This window comes from Canis lupus, chromosome 14 (assembly GCF_011100685.1).
Source record: "Canis lupus familiaris isolate Mischka breed German Shepherd chromosome 14, alternate assembly UU_Cfam_GSD_1.0, whole genome shotgun sequence".
Classification (NCBI taxonomy): Eukaryota; Metazoa; Chordata; class Mammalia; order Carnivora; family Canidae; genus Canis; species Canis lupus.
Genome location: NC_049235.1, coordinates 38,880,950 through 38,894,938, shown reverse-complemented (window position 1 = coordinate 38,894,938; position 13,989 = coordinate 38,880,950). Strand labels below are relative to the sequence as shown.

The 13,989-nt window shown below is 39.4% G+C and overlaps 1 long non-coding RNA gene across 2 annotated transcripts in view; it reads left to right on the top strand.

Annotated features, from left to right (window-relative positions):
* The first annotated feature begins 10,798 nt into the window (after nucleotides 1-10,798).
* LOC106559716 overlaps nucleotides 10,799-13,989 on the top strand; it is a 29,170-nt gene continuing 25,979 nt past the window's right edge. For both annotated transcript variants that reach the window (XR_005369206.1, XR_005369205.1), the window contains exon 1: nucleotides 10,799-11,112. This is a non-coding gene — a long non-coding RNA (uncharacterized LOC106559716). The remainder of the gene's footprint in view (nucleotides 11,113-13,989) is intronic.

Here is a 13,989-nt window from a genome sequence, read left to right as displayed (position 1 = left end):
GACCCACTAAATAGACCTGCCACCTTGACTATCAATCAAGCTGCAAAGCTGTCCGATGCTCTGTCGCTCTTTGTGGGAAAGCTATGGTGCCTCAGAAGCTTCCTTGTCACCAGGCTGAATAAAGCTACTAATTTGTATCTAACTTATTTTTCAAAACTCCTCCAAGCTCTCCAACTTCGATGTCAAACTATGTTAACAACGGCTGGCTTGGAAAGTCCCTGTAGGATTTGTAAGAAATTAATGTTAGCTTCCTCTCAACAGAAAGCGAGGGCTTTGCAAAACACACCATATGCTTGTCACTTTGCCAATGAATCAAGATGTTTTTGCAGTCTTCTGAGTCTAAATAATTAATGGTAATGTCTAAAGATTACCCCAAGGTTCAGGGAGTAAGGATAGGGTCTTTGCACTGTCCAAAGTTACCCAGCCTCAGTACAGTCCAATATTTCATGTGATAAATGGTCGGGCTTCATGACCACCCTCCACACACACACACCCACTCATCACTAGTGTTCATTCTTTCATACTTTCTTCTTCTTTCTTCCATAATGAGGTTCTCTGGGTTGCTTTAAGTGAGGGCTGCTGCTTCTCCTCAATCCTCAAATAATAGGCTTCCACCCAGGTTCCTCCAGTTTCCCTTAATGGATAAGAGTGTGTGTCTAATATTTTATCTGTTAACATTAGCACTGTTCTTATCAAGAGATTAATCTCCTTTCAATACACTCTCACCAACTAATTAATCCAAACCAATAAATCAAACTAAATAAATCAATAGCCCCACGAATTTAGATGATTGTAGGGATTATAGGTTTTGCTAAGATTTTTTAAAAGAGTAGATTCTGAGCTCTTGCTTTATAAAATATAAATAGAGGGGCAGCCAGGGTGGCTCAGTGGTTTAGCGCTCCCTTCAGCCCAGGGCGTGATCCTGGGGACCCAGGATCAAGTCCCATGTCGGGCTCTCTGCATGGAACCTGCTTCTCCCTCTGCCTGTGTCTCTGACCGCCTCCCCCCGCCCCCGTCTCTCATGAAAAAATAAATAAATCTTTGGAAAAAGATATGCCTTCATGAGCTTCTAAAATATTTCCTCTTAATCAGCAGAACCCTTCTTTAATTCTGTGATACTTCAGGGGGTGAGAGGGAATGAACTTAGTACTTATTTTTGATGCATCTCATCTCTCATGTCAGCTTGTCAAAATGAAGTGCTGTTCAGCCCTCCCCAGAATGGGCCATCATGGTATTTTAATTGAATAAGCAGAAAAGTCTCATTCATTGTAGGAGACGATAGTAATAAGAGTTCATTGTAATAGACTATTTCCTGTGTGCCAGATGTTATGCTGAGAGTTTTACAATCATTATTTCATTTGATTCTCAAAAAAACTCATTTCTAGATGAGGAGACTGAAGCTTGAAATAGTTTCAAAACTTTTGTCCCAAGTCATACAATCATTAAATAAAAGAGCTAGAGTTTGGACTGGAATGTTCTGTAGAACATCCTTCTCCTTGGATTCACTTCTCACTGAAGGCTGAACCTAGCACAGCCTTCCAGGACAGAATGTCATAGATGGTGGGGGTAAAGAGATCCTTGCTACTAATAAGGAAGCCTTGATATAGCCTCCAGACTAGGATTCAGCTGAAGCTGCCTTCCAAAGGACCCATTTGTTAATTTACTTCAAATAAATTAGCAAGAAGTTTGCTGACAAAGGCTTTAAGATGTACCATCAATTCCTATAAGAGAAAATACCTTTACTCTAAGTCCAGGCTATTTTATTCATGAAATCATCATTATCATTACTTATGCATGTTTCATGGTAGTTCATATTCCTATTTTTCTCTCTTAAATTGTATGGATCTTCAGAAATATTAACTGGAAATGATGAAAGTCAGCATGGTAGAATGACTGAGTTCATTATCTATATTTTGAAATAATTATGAAAAGAACAGTGTATTGCCCAAAGCAAGAGTCAGTCTTCCAAGAATTCAGCAACCTTTCAGATACATTTTAGTATTAGTTCAGCATAACTGTGAATTAAACCCAGAATTATGCTTAATGTCTTATTTCATACAGAATGGCACTGGGCAGAAGAAAGACAGAGTCATCCTGGCTTCAGAAGTGTTGCCACCTAGACCAAGTAAGTCTGTAACCAGTGGGTGAGTACAGTGGCCATTAGAATGGGCATAGGACTGGGTAATCAGGAGTCTAGGATTCTGGGCCCAGAGCCCTTAACCTGCTGGGTGATGTTAATGTGCTTTCAGTTGGCTCTCTGAGCCCACATTTATTCACCTGTAAAGTAAAAGTGTTAGAATAGTTGACCTCCAGGAACCATTGCTAAGTCTAGGATTCTAAGATTCTGGTGACAACAACAAAAATCATATTATTTGTGATTTAAAAAATATTGGTTCTCTAAAATATGAGCAGAAAGATTATTGAAAAATTATAAATGCATAGCTGTCAAGATTGAGCTAAAATTTCCTATTACTTTCCAGTAATAGGAAAATATAGATTTCATCACTGAATTACTAAGTACAGCTTTTACTAAGTATGACTGACTACTAATCCCCAAAGGAATAGGGTGTACAGAATCTTCGTCAAGTAAAAATAAAGGTCATCCGATAATATTTTAAAGAAGTTTTCTTTTGTATTCCATCTTATTTTGAAGGACAGACAATAGGACAACTGCACACATATTCAGAATCTAGACATTCTTTGGGACAAATGACTGTTTCTTGAACAAACAATAGCATTTGAAAGAGAAAAGGGGTTGACACAGATTAAGAGAAATCTGAGACATACTAAATGCAAGGTATGGACCTTGTTTAGATCCAAACTGTAAGACAAGCAAGCATGATCTTGTTATTCATTATTGTTAAATCTGTTAGGTGTCATAATGGCCTTGCAGTTTTTTCGTAAGTACCTGCTTATTAGATTCGAGAGTCATACGGAATTGTTTGTGGGTTATTTGATTGTGTCCTTTGTTCATGGTCCTGCATTACCATCTTACATATTTGTTTTTCTAGGAGGGAACTTCCCTGGGATGCCTGGGTGGCTCAGTGGTTGAGTGTCTGACTTTGGCTCAGGGTGGGATCCTACAATCTGGGATGGAGTCCTGCATTGGGCTCCCTGCATGGAGCCTGCTTCTTCCTCTGCCTGTGTCTCTGCCTGTCTCTCTCTGTGTCTCTCATGAATACATAAATACATCTTTTTTTTTAAAAAAAGGAAGCACTTCCCTTAGTGTGAATATGGTCATCCATAGATTATCTAAATGTGAATTAGCCACTCTGATAACATTCTGGGACAAAATTCTAATCCAAAGTGTTGTTTGTTTGTTTGTTTCTTTGTTTGTTTGTTTTTGTCACCAAGTACATATGGCTAGGTAATATCAGTGTATTTTTATATTGGCCTAGGAAAAATATCACCAATTCCAGAACCAAGATCAAATGGACTTTGTTTCAATTTATCTCCCCACCACTCCTCTCAACTTTCATATCCTTGCTTAGGCTCCTCAGAAAGTAAAGCCTGGAACTAAGGCATACGTGTGAGCATTTGATTGATACAATCTTTGGGAACAAGAATGAAGGGCAAGAGGAGAGATGAAGGAAAGAAGAAATACCAGTACAAGAACGTATCATAGGAGTAAATGGTGACTTGGTCCTCCAGAACCAAATAACCAGCCACAGGATTATAGATGGTGTATCTGAACCACCCATTCAAGGGGAACATAGGGAAGAATTGATGCTTCAGCTCCCACCCTCCATGAGGCAGGAGTTTGTCCCAGGGGACGTTAATTACTCTGCACTGCTAGTTAAGCATGTGTAAGCCCTGAGTAGTTCCATAGTGACTCCATTGAGAAAGAGAGTGCAAGGGTACAAAGGAAGTAGGTTGAAACCCATGCAGATACATCTAAGAGGCTGTCTGATATGCATAAATGTTGAGAATTGACTATTAAATGATAAACTTTTGGATGTGTTAATGCAGAAAAGAAAATTGAGGCCAAAAAAATAAAATAAAGAACACCTTTCACTTAAGATCCCTATATTTGGAGCTAAAGAAAAGTTTTGGAAGCATGAGTTACCTAATTTCCTCAGTTCTCAATTTCACCTTGGGTATATAGTATTAGTAGTAATATACCATATTGTTCTATATATTATTATTATTGCATTAGGAAAAGTGGAGAAAAGGGACTCTTGAAGCATAATAAAAATTGAGAAGTGATTCATTATTACCATTTTTTTCATAATGAAAGGGTAGATATAATCCAGTTAAGTTTCTGTAAGGAGTTATTTCTAAAATTCATTTTCATTTTGAAACTCTACTCTTGGTAAAAAACAACAACAACAACAACAAAACACTTCCATTCTTTGTTATTTGTGACTATTAACCAGAGAAAAATGTTAATTTTAAAGTACAAAAACATCAAACTACTGTGAATTATATTCACCGGAGTTCTTGAGGTTGAATGAGTAGAAACTATGTAATTTAACTCAGTCAATAGTGATACATTACCTGCTAGGTCATCACCCATCAGGTACTTTCTATAGTTGATACAAATTAAAAAGATATCTTCCATCCCTGTGGTATCTATAATCTGGTTAGACAAACACACATACAAAGCCCTTATATAAAGCAGAAAGTAAGTGCTTTAACGGAAGTAATAAGATCCAAGGGAGAATGAGGTTTGGGGGCACTGTGGGGAGTAGTAGCAGTGGTTTCTGTGGGGGTGATCTCCACAAAAAAAAAATAGTTTAGGGGGATTTAGATTCCCACAAGAGGAAAACTGAGCCCTCTGTTGAAACCAAATGAATATTATCAGATACTTGGGCTGTAAGCAAGATAATTTCTCCAGGGAATTCTACTTGTAATGTTGTTTGATCACTTTTTAAAAAAATATTTATTTATTTTAGAGAGAGTGATGGGGGGTGTGGCGCAGAGGGAGAGAGAGAATCCTCAAGCAGACCTCTCTCTGAGTGCAGATCCCGACCTTGATGCAGGGCTCCATCATAGGACCCTGAGATCATGACCTGAGCTGAAACCGAGTTAGACACTCAACCGACTGAGCCACCCAGGTGGCCCTCTGTCTATTTGCTTTTATGTCACTAAATTATATATATACACGAGTGGCATAATAGTTTTGAGGCTTACTCTAGGACTATAAAACAGTCTTCAGCAGACATACGAGATGTTTCTCTTCCTCAAAAGTTTGTTCCCAAACTAGGAGACCTCCATATTATCCTTAAGGAAATGACAACTTTATTCACTGAGAGCAGGTTCCATGATGCTGGGTGAGATTAATGAGAAGGGAGCATGTTCATGGAATTCCATCATAAGTGGATCTTCTGAATCCTGGGAGCCCAATCTCTCAAGCAGGTTTTCTCCAAGTGAGTCCATAGTTGAACCACCTCTATGTTAAAAATGCAGACAATCGGGCTTCAACTCAGACTCACTGAATTAAACCATCTACAATTGAGGCCAGGAATCTATACATATATACATTTTTAAAATTTCTCCAGATTATTTTTGTGCATGCAGAAGGTTGCAACCTGTACTCCAGAAAGGAGTTGATCTGAAGGGGTAGAGAGGCAGCTGTTTCACATTATCTAATCTGACTCTTTTGCTGATGTCATTCTCCCCAAATTTCCTTGAAAAGGTAACTACAAAGGATATTGAGCTCCTCTCAGGGAGTTGGGTTGTGAAGGGAGCCAAGGGTCTGTACAAGCTCTAAGAACTTTGGGGACCAAAAAAGGAGCCTCCTGACATATGGCTGGATTTGTATTTAACTTTGGTTTTTCCCTCTTTGTTCCATTCACGTTAGCTATTTAAGAGTTGAAAGAAAAAAATATGGCTCATGACTCCAGACAGAAAAAATGTATTTATTTTTTAAATGGCAGTAAAACAAACAACTCCAAACCCATAGATTTTTCCTTTTCACCCTTGTGAACTTCTGTTCAGGATGTGAACATTTCTAGCTGTTCCTAGCTGTCCTTCTGGGGATATCCCTTCACTGTCATCCTTGCAATTATCTTTCCGTCTCCTGTATGTAACCCCTTTTTCTTGGATTGTGTGTTGTCTTCTTTCTTAGTTTACCTCCTCAACATGGTAGAGCACATCATACAATAGTCTTCTCAGAAATGGTGCATGTGAAGCAAACTCCTTGAGCTTTTCTAAGAGGAAAAGGATAATTTGTCTAAGACTGATATCCTACAAACTGACCTCCCAGGAAGTGCTGACTTCCTTCAAAGCTCAGTTAAAACAGAGTAAGCCTAGTGCTTCGGGCAATCAATGCTGATCCTCAATAATATTTAGAGAAGGGCTGGTACTTTACTACCATGAACACTGATGACATAAGGCCCACCACTACTTGCCTCTTCATACAGCTGCAACCTCAAGGCTTGATCCTAGCACCCTGATCATTCCAACAGAGGGGTTGATGCTATCTCCACTTAAAAATAGTGTCTTGGCAGAAGAGGGCTGGAAATAAGTTTCTGCCAAGTACTATTACCATTATATCCTGACCTCTAATTACACAAAGGATGTACTGATGCTTCCTTAATCATGCAGTTTAAAAGCCCCGAAGCCCAAGCCACTGAGTACCTTCTCCAGTCTGACATTTAGCTCAGAATGTGCTCTTTCTCCAAGTGTGGTGGGCAGAGGGAGAACTTTACACCTGCTACTGATGCTGTTACCATGAATTTCCCCAGCAAACGTCTCTTCAGCAGCCCTGGAGTATATGCTCTCTAGACATTAGTCACTGTTGGGACAGTATCTTTAATATATGAAAAATCTCCACTTTCCTGCCCTCACCTCACCCCTACCACCTTTAGCACTCACATCACCCCTACCACTATCTAAGTGATAGTTTGGCTGGGCAAAAAATCCTGGGGTGAAATAAGTTTCCTCTTATAATGAATAAACACATTAATCCATGGTTTACTCATTTATATTGTTCAAGAGTTCAATTCCACTCTGATTTCCAGTGTTTTGTATATGATTTCCAGTTTGTTTGGATTTTTTAATTTTTTAAATTTTTTTATTTTGTTTTTTTATTTTTTTGGATTTTTTTTTTTTTGGCTCTATCTTCCTTTCCTCCTCTCCCTCCCCTCCCTTCTCCTCTCCTTTCCTCTCCTCTCCTCTCCTCTCCTCTCCTCTCCTCTCCTCTCCTCTCTTTTCCTTTCCTTTTTATTGAAACTTAGGATCTTCCCTCTGACCCAGTAGTCTGAAATTTTATACTTATAAACCTTGGCATTGGTATTGTTTTAATCTATTAAAAAAAAAAAAAACATATCAAAGGCCAGAGTTGTCGAGCCCATTCTACCTGGAAATTCACATTCTTTGGGTCTGGAAATTTTTCCTTGAATTCTTTCTTTGATAATGTCCTCTATTTAATCCAGGTCTCTTTTATTCAAATGTTGACTCTCCTGGACTAATCCTCACTATTTTTTGGTTCCCTGTTTTCCATTTCTTTGTCCTTTTTCAACTTTCTCAAGATTTCCTTGTCTTGAAAGTCTTGTGAATTTTTCATGTCTGCTCAGAATTTTAATGCCCAAGAGCTCCTTTTTGTCTTTTAAACATTCCTTTTATACAGTCGCCAGTTCCTTGTTTCATGAAATATCTTCTTAGTTCTCTGCGTATACTAATGAGTTATGTATTGTTGTTGTTTCTTTTTTTTTCTTTTTACTTTTCCCTGCATTATTGTCTCTATTCTTTATTTTTATTTCTTTCATTTTTTTATTTTTATTTATTTTATTTTATTTTATTTTATTTTATTTTATTTTATTTTATTTTATTTTATTTATTTATGATAGGCACACAGTGAGAGAGAGAGAGGCAGAGACATAGGCAGAGGGAGAAGCAGGCTCCATGCACCGGGAGCCCGACGTGGGATTCGATACCGGGTCTCCAGGATCGCGCCCTAGGCCAAAGGCAGGCACGAAACTGCTGCGCCACCCAGGGATCCCTATTTCTGTCTTTCATGTTAGGATTTATCCTCAATTGTCTGTTGATCCCTAATGGAACAGTCATGTTTAAAGGTGGAGCCATAAAGACCTGACAGCTTAAGAGAAGTTAACTCTTCACATGGAGAGTTAATTAATTGGTTTGTAATATGAAAGAGATTATAATAAAAAAACTCCTCTAAAAATGTGCACCTAAAAATAATTCTATATGCATGTTTGTGAGGTTCACAGATTAAGAACTCCTTAGTTCAAGTAAAATGTTCATTGCTGTTTTTACACCTTAAAACTAGTTAATGTACAAATACTCTTCTAGCCTTTGCTTGAACACCTTGAATGAGGTGAGCCCACCATTAGCCAAATTAGTCCATTATCTTGGAACAGTTCCATCATCAAAAACTATTCTTTGTTTGATACAAAATATGTCTCTCGGTAACTCCTATCCTTTTGTCTTACTTATACTAATTGGATATATTAAAATCCAATCAATGGCTTTTTCCCCCATACTTGGAGCTTTTTAACATAATCAATATTAATCCTACATTAATTCAACCTTTCTAGACTATTGCTATAAAACTAATACCTCTCTTTTCCTGAAAACAACTATAAAAAAATAGAAAATAGTGTATCTCCCACTCAGCTTTTCAAGAACAATCTTGGATTACTGAGTACTTAGGTTTGGGTTCTGCTTAAGATGCAGAGTTGCCAACTGGAGTAGTCAGAGAGAATAGATTCATTTATATTGGGAAGAGTTAACTATTGGGAGTCAGTGGCAGGTCAAGACAAGATCTGGTTAACCTGGTAGCCAGGGAAGAGCCTGAATCAGCAACATTTTAGGAGTCTTGAGAGAGAGAGAGAGAGAGGGAGAGAGAGAGAGAAATCCAAACTGGTTAGACCCTTATTCTCAAATCTCCAGTGACACCAGTAAACTCTTTGGCTTCTGACGTTTTATAATAGCTTAGTACATGACTTTATTCCCTATCTCCCCTACACTAACAGTGTTAATGAGATCAAGCCTATTTCTCAACTACACAAATCCTGGAGTACAGTCCTTATGCAACAGGGTGGCCAAGAAACTTGAAAAATCTTTCTCAGGCAACAAAAGCCGTTTATTTCTCCTACACACAGCCAAAGAAGAGCAAATAGCAAACATCCACCAATACACAGGGGCATGTTGCCTTGGCAGAGACCAAAATTGCAACTTTCAAAAAACTATTCTTGAAGTTACCATCTTATTCCTTTAAAAGCCAGTCATTCCAGAGCTTACTTCAGAATGGAATCAAGACTCCTTTAGGTTTTCCATCTCACATTCTCTCCCTTAGCTTTAATATCACAAAGGTGGACAAACTTCCAGTCTCTAACATGGCTCCACCCCAGCACCTGGCTCTCTTGCCTTTAAATGAGGACCAGCCAAGAATGAACTCAGCTGGAGAAAATGTGCAGAAAGGGTGGGAGCCAGAAAGCCAGGGGCAGAGCAAACCCTCCCTCCCGAGGTGATGGGCTCCACAGCTGTCCCAGGCCTCAGAACCCTACAGTGCCAGTCAGGGGGCTGGCTCTGCCTGTCTCCTCCTCTACATTCCTGGCAAGGGGTCTTTTTGTTGTTATTCCCCCTCCTACTCTCCTGATTCCAGGCCCAGTGTTTGCTTGTCTTGCAGCCAAAGATAAACTCCAGGCATTCAGAAGGCTACTCTTTAGATAACCAAATAGAGCACTGCCTAAGGGAAAGGAACAATTTGTCTTAGGTACTGCTCTCCCGTTTGTTTTTTCCTTTGTAGCTCATTTTGACAAGGCAACACAGTGTACATAGATTCAGAAAAACTCAGGATTGAATAGTAACATAAAATGCATTGAGGCTAACCCTATGTAATCCTTAAAGCCCATGTTCACACAATTCCAGATCTATCTTCCATCGACACCAAATTTACTGCCTCCCTAAAAAGTGCCCATATTTGCAGACAGTGCTATTCGAATTCTCTTCTTTCACTGCATTTACTGAAGGCAGGACATTTGAAAAGAAAAAAGTCAAATTTGTGGATATGTACTATGGACAGAAACTCTGTCCCTGTTTTTGGAGTTTGTGTTCAAATCAAGAAATCACACAGCTTGGGAAGTCTTTCTTTGGCTGCTGGTATATTAAAAAATTTAAAGCATATTAAAACTCTTTAGAGGACTAGGACTAAAAACTAAGTGCTAAAGGACATTGTTGTGTTTTAGACCTGTGTTCAGTTTTGGAGAGTCCAGCAGAGACAGTGGGAGACAAGAAGGCTAATCATTGCCTTCTGGAGAGGGCAGCTGATCTATAGTCCACTCCTGCTCAGTAAGAAGCCTTGTGTGTTCTGTGGCTTATTAAATGCAAAACGTGTACACTCTTTACTGAATAATAAATAGATGAAGCAAACAGCCCCTGAGGCCAACTAGGAAGAAAGACAACAGGGACAGTGGACACGGACACAGGCTAAAAAGAAAACATGGTGCAAAGCCAGAGGTGCCTGTTGGCTGTCCAAATCTAGGGCTCCACACAAAGGTGACCTCCTGACAAGTTGAGCAAAGGAGGCTCATGGGGGCACACCAGGGGTGTACTTGGAAGTCAAACCACACTTGCAAGATAAGGAAAAGCATGATTTGTTATTGTCTGCAAATAAGTGGATCTCTACTACACTGAAAATGAATGTAAAATAGGGATAGTCTCTGCTGCCCAGGCATTCAGCATGCCAATTAGAAAACCAGGGGCAGGGGCAACATGAGGAGGTGCCATGTAGTTTTATGAATGTTCCCCTGTCTCTGGGCAGACACTTGTGGGCCCTAGTGAGGACATAATGGATGGTGAGTGAGCTTCATGCCCTCCTCCGCACAGGAGGTGATGCCCATGAAGCCAAGGGCCAGAAGCGCTTGGAGGATTAGAAAATGGACATTTTCCTTCTGTTCTTAAACCATTCCGTGAACAGCTGGGTACCGAGAAAATGAGCAGGTGATTTCAGATTTACGAAGCTGCATCCTGACCCCCTAGGCAGAGCCTTTGAGAAGAGAAGGTGGGAGGCTGACAGAGATAGGTAGATGTGGGCATCTGAACCCAAAACAGTAGCTCTGATTACATATGGACCCTTGAACCAGCTGCTAGAAAGGGCTGCCATGGTGCCAGGAAACTGTCCCTCTCTCAGCGTGGAGAAGCCAGGTAAGGATCATCATTTATTGAAGATTTCTGTTGAATAGGTTAATTCTTGAATTGAGAATATAATTGAAATTTTCTTCTGGTCATATTTCTATGCTTTGGGTTTACTTCTAAAAACTTCTAAAATTTTCCCGTAGATCCTGTTGTCATTTATTGGTAACAAATTCATCTTCACTGGTGGAAGTATCTCCAACCCATCCCCCACCATTCCCTTCCTATGGCAATGAGAACAAAGATGGGAAGAATCAAAGGCAGGAGATGTGTAAAAATTCTCACATCAAGAAAGCAACATCACGTTAATTTTATAACAATTCTAATACTTGCAAAGGAGTGTAGAACATTAAACTAGCTCAGTGGCATAAGTAGTATTGTTCACAGATATTTGCCTGTGAGGATTATGTTTCTTGCCCATTGATATTAAACTTTGCCATTCATTTGTTTTCCAAAATGAAATGAAGGTCCTGTGTCACTTCCATGCAGAAGCTTAAGGGCCAGTGCATGATCTGTCATTTTCTCTTTTCTCTCTGCTAGCTGATTGTTCTAAACAGAGGCTGCTCCTTCACCTTGGTCCTTGGAATGAAGATAATATGAAGCAAAGCTGGAGCTGATAGGCAAGGGATGTGTAGCATGAATGAGAAATACACTTTTGATATTATAAGCCACTGAGACTTGAGGATCTTTTGTTATAGTAGCAGAACCTGGCCTATACTAATTAATACAAAGTATCCTTAAAGTACTTCAATTTTGTTTTTAAGTGTAATACTTGTATATTAATTTAAAAGATTGGTAAGAACCAGAGCAAAATAATAGCGATTATTTTCTGGGTAGGGGATTATGATTTTTTTCTACTCTGTGTTCTTCTATAATTCCTTAGTCTTCTACAGTCAAAAAAATACTACATTCATTATTAAAGAAAACATACATGTTATGTTCTGTAAAAGGCAAAATATGCCTAGGCTGCAAGTTCCATTGTGAGTTTCACAACATTTTCACAACATTTTTAAATGTCCCTAAGATCTGCATCACTAACTCCAGCTAGCCTCCTGTGTCACTTCTTCCTTGCTTCCCCTCAACCCATAGTCTTGCATTTACTCTCTCAAGCTGGGACTTAACTGTAGTGTCCTGGAGTCCGCATCAGCAGTGTGGTGGTCCACAAAACTAACATTCGCTTAGCACAGAAGAACCTCAATCATTCTTGGGAGCTCTGTGAACATGTCCTTCTTTTGTTTCTCCATCTGATCTCTGACCATCATAATCAGAGGAATTCTTTTCTAAAGCCTGTTCTTTCACCATCAAAATTCAAAAAAGGTATCTATTTGAGGGATTGGGAGTAGAGGAAATACCTCCTTCTTCCAGATTTCTCAGGAAATTAACAGTATATCCAAAAATTAAAACATCTTGGAACCCCTACTTGAAAAAAACAAGAATGAAGCCATGGCCTTCTGACCGTGGTGGGTATTCTGATTCATCCTGATTCCATTTTAAAATCCTTAAAAGTTGTGCTATGTTATTATGTTAAGTTATTAAGTTCCTTCAGGAATCAGGACAAGAAACACTATGCGCTATAACAATCCAAAAACCTTGGTAACTTATCCCCATGAAGGTTTTCTTCTCATTTATGTCAGACTGATGTGGGTTAAGAGGTAGCTCTCCTTAAAACAATGTCCCAAAATCCAGATTCTTTTTGTCTCAAGAGAGGAACATTTTCAACAGCAACACAATGGTTGCCATAAGAAGGGGAAAGAACAAATGATTGATTATTTAGGGATTTTTATGCAATAGATGGAATTGATATCATTTCACATCATTTCAACCCACATTCCAGGAACATTTTCAACAGCAACACAATGGTTGCCATAAGAAGGGGAAAGAACGAATGATTGATTATTTAGGGATTTTTATGCAATAGATGGAATTGATATCATTTCACATCATTTCAACCCACATTCCACTATCTAGAAACCAATCAGATGTACCAACCAAACTGAATAGGAAACCAGAAACTAGAATTTCTCTTAACTGAAAATATAAAACAAAATGAAATAAAATCACTAAGCATATGGCAGACTCCTCCCTTAGTTCTAGCTTCTAGTCACCAAATAGCCATTTCATTCTTTCTCCAATACATACAACTCACACTCACTTCTCCCAAGAGGGGCAATTCAAGTCCTATCCACTCACGGAGTCCAAAGTTGGGGTACTGAACCTCTGAGAGATGTGCAGACTTCTCTATCAGATCTAAACAAGACCACTCTAGACCTAAAAGGCTATGAACTAAAAGGAAAAGCTGCCTGCTTCACCCGCTGGCCCATCACCACCACATACATCCCACAGTGGGTAGTAAACACATTGAGAACAGCACTAATGAACCTTCTCATTTGGAAGAGGAAGAAGGAAAGTCTCATGTCAATCACTGAACTGTAAGGATTCTGAGGTCCCATGGAGCGAATATTCTAAAGGACCCCCAACACTAGAGTGGGCAAAGTGCCTTGACTAGTAGTCTAGGTTCTGCTCTCTGGAATGAAGTCCTCAGCCCACTGTTCTCCAGGGCCTTTGGCCCCACCCGTGAGTGCTCTTCCTGGTTCATTGTTGCCCTTGACCACATCTGAGGATGGCCTCCTGGAAATGAAACAACATTTGGAAGCTGTCTCTTTCCAGCTCCTGGTATCAACTTCCTTGCTACCCACTTACAATACCCCCCAACCATGCCACTTCCCTTAAAGAAATCAATTTCTGAAACTACAAGGCTTCAATCCAGAAAACAGAAACTGCTTTTGACATTCTGAGTAGGATGATGTTTAACACAGGGAATCAGAGGATATGCAGCTATTAGACAGTGAAGAGAAGACTAGTTCAGGAAGGCCACTTTTAGAAAATCCA